This window comes from Equus przewalskii, chromosome 19 (genome assembly GCF_037783145.1).
Source record: "Equus przewalskii isolate Varuska chromosome 19, EquPr2, whole genome shotgun sequence".
NCBI lineage: Eukaryota > Metazoa > Chordata > Mammalia > Perissodactyla > Equidae > Equus > Equus przewalskii.
Window position 1 is genome coordinate 27,289,736 of NC_091849.1, and position 6,000 is coordinate 27,295,735.

Consider the following 6,000-nt stretch of genomic DNA (forward strand, 5'->3'; position numbering starts at 1 on the left):
TTAGCAACAACATGAGAGGGTGGTATGACACTGTGCTATGACTGGGCTGGCACGGATGGATGGAGAACCAAATCTGTTTACCTGGCTGAAGTCTCTGGGGAACATATGCTCCATACTGTTAATTGTTTGATATCACCAACCTGTCCAGAGAAGACAATCCTCAGGGAATCTGAATATCAAGGAGGATGCCAAGGGATGCCTAATCTATCTCTTGTATAACTTCATATATTTGAGAGAGGACGGATGACTCCCTGGACCTCTTAGTTACCTTCTCTCTCATCTTTACATGACATAAATGTTTTACCAGAACCTTAAGACGTTTTCTCTCACTACTGCAAAAAAATTTTACACATAAGTATATAAATAAATAAGAATTCATTCAGATACTTAATTTTAAATGTAAATGATTTTTTACTCAATATAATTTATAACCAACTTATAAGGGATTATAGAGCTAATAATTAGGCACATTCTCATCTTTAAGGTGAATATAATGGGGGGCAACTCCGCATTTGCTACCAAATTTCTATGGTGGCTACAGAAAATAATCTCAAATTCTCTATAACATTGTTCAGTTTGTATCCAAAAGTTTTAATGATTTACTCAAACAATGAAAAAAGATTATTGATTTTTTTAAAGAAACTTACATAGTTTGCTTGAAGTCCACTAGTCTTTGCATTTAAGTTCTAAATGATTTTGAGTTTACCAGGATAGCTATAAATAATTGCTAAAGAAAAATGAAAGGAAGTTAATGGGTGTTTTGCCTGCTGAAGTCAAGTTTGAAGATCAATCAATTAATTTCAAAATAACTTATCTCTACTTGACTATATAGGCAAAAGGCAGGCATAAATAACATCATCTCACTTTGACAAACTTAGGCCCCAAATGCCAAATGCACTTGAAAAAAAATATATAAAATCTTTTTCCACACTGGAACACATTTGGTTTCATAGAAATAGAGGGCTGCTAAGTAGCAATACAAGCTGGCTCAGAGAAAGCCATTTAGGTTTGAAGCATCTTAGTTCTTATAAATGCCATTAGTCACACAAGTATAAAGAGTTTTGCTGATTAATTTTTATTCGGTAGCCAACTATTTCCCATATACCCAGAAATTCCAGTTTCACTTATAAGATTCAGCTCAGAGAGATAAACTATCTCCTCCTAAAACCATTCTTAGGTTAGACTTTCTGTTATCTCCCTACTAGTTAAATCCCATCATGATATTTATAAGGAGGTCTAGGCAACCCAATACTGCTTAGGGTGTCCAGAGAAGGGAGGGAATTACATACCTGCTATTAAAGCTTTTCTTCCCAGTTCACTCCTGCTGCTGCAAGTATTAATTGGTAAAATCACTTTGGATAATACTTTGACACTATCTAGGAATGCTGACCCACAATTAACATTACTAGGCTTAATATGCTCTAAAGTAGTTCTTGGTCATGTGCCACAAGAGACATGAATAAGAGTGCTCATAGCAGCATCATTTGTATTAACCAAAACCTAGAAACAACCCAAATGCTCATCAACAGTAAAAAGCGTAAATTGTGGACTATTGATACAATATAGTAGTATACAATAACAAATATGAAAAAACTACAGCTAAACAAATTAAAACAATGTCCTTCACACAAAAATATTGAGCAAAAGATGCAAGTCACAAAATACTTAATCTATGTAAAATTCAAAAACTATTGTTTACGAATGCAAACATGGGTGGTAAAAGTAGTTATAATCAAAAGTTATAGTCAAAACTAAAAATAATCTCAAAAGGCTGATTATAACAAAGTCAAGATCAAAGAAGAGGGAAAGGGATGCAATTGGGAGAGGTTATCCAAGATACTGTCCAGGTTCTAGTTTACAAGGGTGGTGATAGCATGACTATTCACTTTTTAATTATTCTTTAAAATGAACACATATTCATACAGCTCTATAGAGAGAGAGACAGACAGACAGACAGACAGACAGACAGAGACACAAAGACAGAGAGAAAGATTGCCAGAGGAACTAAGAAATGATACATAGGACAATGTTATACTCATGTTATACCCAATATTAAACCTCTGACAATAAGAAAGCAGGAAACAAAAAGGCTATATAAAAATAATATAAATGATCAGGATTATTTTTTAAATATGGCTGATATCCTATAAAAAGGAAAAATTATTAGGAATTTGTAAGGAATAAAATTAGTGGACCAAAAGAAGTCAAAAACAATCAACACTGATCTAAGGAAAATCAAGATCATAGAAGGAAAGAACACAAATGCTTCTCCACCAGCTTCCAGGACACTATCCTCTCTGTAGACTAGACATAATGAAGATAACCATCCATCCAAAATATCTAAATTGCCACCACCTCAGTAAATTATTGAACAGGCTATTTCTGGTCTCTGAATTATTCTGAAACCTCAGATTCTCTTCCTCAGTGCTTGTCCTCTGAGATAAGTTGGAGGAAAGGTCCACACTTCCCAAGTGAAATGCTACCACCCCTCTACTGCTTCCCTGCTTTTGATTTGCTGTGGTTATCACTAGATAAATGGATAAAGAGCCAAAATGGGAAAAGGGAAATGCTCAGAAACAAAGGGAAAGATAAAGAAGACAAGTATAGAAGGACAACAGGATCTGAGAGAGACAGCAGATATAAACGGAGATTTGAATTAAATAGAGACAAAAGATATAAACTAAAAGTAAAAACAGAAGGAAAGTGATAGTGAAAACAATAAAATGATGGGCACAAGGATTATTAACACCTCAAAAAGCTCATAATGGATTGAAGTAATTACAGTCAGGTAAAATTTAGTGCCAGGCTACAAAGCAAGCATATTGTTTAATCATTCTATATTGAAAAATAATTCACTTCTTGAAGAAACTTTCACATACATGGTCATCTTACACAAAAATGGAACATACTAAATATAGACATCTATATTTCCACCAAACGTCAATGGTAACAAAATCTGATCACTTTCTGTTCATTACAACATCCAGTCCCTCACTCCTCTCCTGTACAAAATGTGTGTCTGGAGGTTCTCATGTAAGCAGAGTTTTCATAGACTAGAGCTGGACTCCATTGTTCCTGTGAGGTCCTTAAAAGATCTTCCCAAAGTATTTTACCTCTGTGGGAATTTTCTGAACTGTAAAGAAATCAGGTATAGTTAGTCTTATGGAGAAGTGACTGTGAGCACTATAACCCAGAACATGTGGAAATAGCCCATATATCACACACTACATTTCCATCATCCACTCCCTCCCACTCCCAAAACTACACTCGCATACACATAGACACAAAATATTTGCACCAGAAAGCTTCCAAATTTTGGTTCATCATGTCTGATTTGATTATCTGATCAATGAATGAATCTATGTTTATGTTGCTGAATATACCAAAAAACCTTAAAACAGTTTGAATCAATTTCTATTTTAATATATTAAAATTCTTTTGAAACTGCAGGAGTGACATCAGTAACATGGCAGAGTGAGCTGTTTCCTTCCTCTCCCCCTCTGAATTACAATGAAACAAACAATCATTGGCCAACAGAGGATACCCACACAGCACAACAGGATGCCTGAGAGACCCCCAGAGCTATACATCTGAAGGTGGATGGACAGGATCCCCAGGAAGGAGCGGAGACGGGTGAGTGCACCCCTCCCTCACCCTAGCAGCAGCAAGCCAGGTCACAGGGCCTCACACAGTGGCCAGTATGACTCTAAGAGGGAGTGGGGGCAGTTCAGCCTCCACAAGAATGCTACCATGGCCTATAGGAGAGCCCACTGTGCTGTGGCAGCTCTGCCAGTGACAACACTCCCCACTGAGTGGCTTCAGCTTGACATCTGTGAAAGACCCCAGCCCAACAAGCACAGCGGCCAGTGTGACTGTAAGAGGAGTTTGAGTCAGCCTGGCATGCACAAACACTATCCCAGCCTTCCAGAGTGCCTAACATGCCATGGCAGCCCCACCAGCGGGAACACTCACTACTGAGTGGCCGCAGCTCAGCCCCTGTGAAGGAGCCCTGCCCACCAAGCACAGTGGCCCACATGACTATAAGAGGAGGCAAGGGCAGCCTGGTGCACATGCAAACATCTTTGGAGGGGTAGTGTGGTCTGCAGGAGCACCCACCATTCCCCAGTGGCCATGCCAGTGGGAACACTCCAGAACAAGTTGCCACAGCCCAGTCTCCATGAACGTTCCCTGCCCACCAAGCACAGTGGCTCAGCCAAACCACCAGCAAGCACAGTGCTGGCCAGTAACTGTGCAACCCACCCACTGAGCACAGAGGCACAGAGGTCCCACCACTAAGAGAGCTACCCGCCCAGCAGCTGTGGCTACCTGGTACACATGCAGAGCAGCCATACCTGCACAACTTCCAGCAGAGGAGGCAGGATCAGAAACACAGCTCCTGCTTCCCCCAAGTGATGGCAGGTGGAATCTGCCACCTGATACAACCACTAAATGTGCCAGCAAAGGATGAGTTTATCAAACACCATGAAAAACTACAGTAAGACTTAAGAGCATAAGGAAAATGCCAAGTCTCCAGAAACCAAGCCTGAAATCAAAGAAATTTACAATCTAAATGACAGAGAATTCCAAATAGTTATGAAGAAACTCAATGAGTTACAAGAAAACTCAGAGAGACAGTTCAATGAGCTTGGGAACAAAATTAATGAGCAGAAGGAACACTTCACCAAAGAGATTGAAATTATTTTAAAAAATTCTAGATAATGAAGAACACAATTAATGAGATAAAAAATAATCTAGAATCCTTACAAAACTAGAGCTGATGTTATGGAGGACAGAATTAGTGATTTAGAGGATAGAAATATAGAAATGCTTTTGGTGGAGAACAGAGAACTAAGATTTTTTTAAATTAAAGAAATTCTTCAAGAAAAATCCAACTCAATTACGAAAAGCAGCATAAGGATTATAGGTATTCCTGAGGGAGAAGTGAGCGTGAAAGGAGCAGAGAGCTTGTTCAAAGAATTTATACCTGAGAACATCCAAACCTAGGGAAAGAACTGGACTTACGAGTACATGAAGCCAATAGAACTTCTAATTACATCAATGTCAAAAGACCTTCTCCAAGGCATATAATAGTACAACTGGTAAAAGTCAATGACAAAAAATAAATATTAAGGGCAGCAAGAGAGAGGAGAAAACTCTACAAAGGAACCCATATAAGGCTTTCAGTGGATTTCTCAGCAGAAACCTTACAGGTTAGGAGAGGATGGAATGATATATTCAAAATACTGAAAGACAAAAACTCTCAGCCAAAAATACGCTATCCAGTGAAACTATCCTTCAGATACAATGGAGAAATAAAAGCTTTTCCAGATAAACAAAAGCTGAGAATGTTATCACCACTAGACAGCCCCGTACAAGAAATGATGAAGCTCTCATACCTGAAACAAAAATGCAAAGGTTTACAAAGCATTGAGCAAGGATATAAATAACCAGACAAAATCAAAAAATTGCAGCTCTCTATTACAACAGGTCAGCAAACAGTTTTAACATAAAAGATAAAAGGAAGGAAAGAATCAAAATAATGATAAACACTTCAATGTAGTCACAAACTCACAACACAAAACAGAATAATTTGTGATAATAACTCAGAAGGGGAAGTGGAAAGGGATGGAACCTGTTTAGCTAATGGAGATAAAAAGCTATCAGAAAATGGACTATCTCATCTATGAGACCTTTTATACAAACCTCATGGTAACCACTAAACAAAATCAGAGCAAAGTCACAAATCATAAATAAAGAGAAAACTGATAAACCATCACAGAAAACCACCAAATTTAAATGACAGAAATATAAGGGAAGAGAAACAATGGAAATATAGAATAGCTGGAAAACAAGAAATAAAATGGCAGTATTTAGTCTTCATATATCAATAACCATTCTAAATGTAAATAGATTGAATTCACCAATCAAAAGACAAAGAGTAGCTGGATGGATTTAAAAACAAGACCTAACAGTATGCTGCCTCCAGGAAATACATCTCAG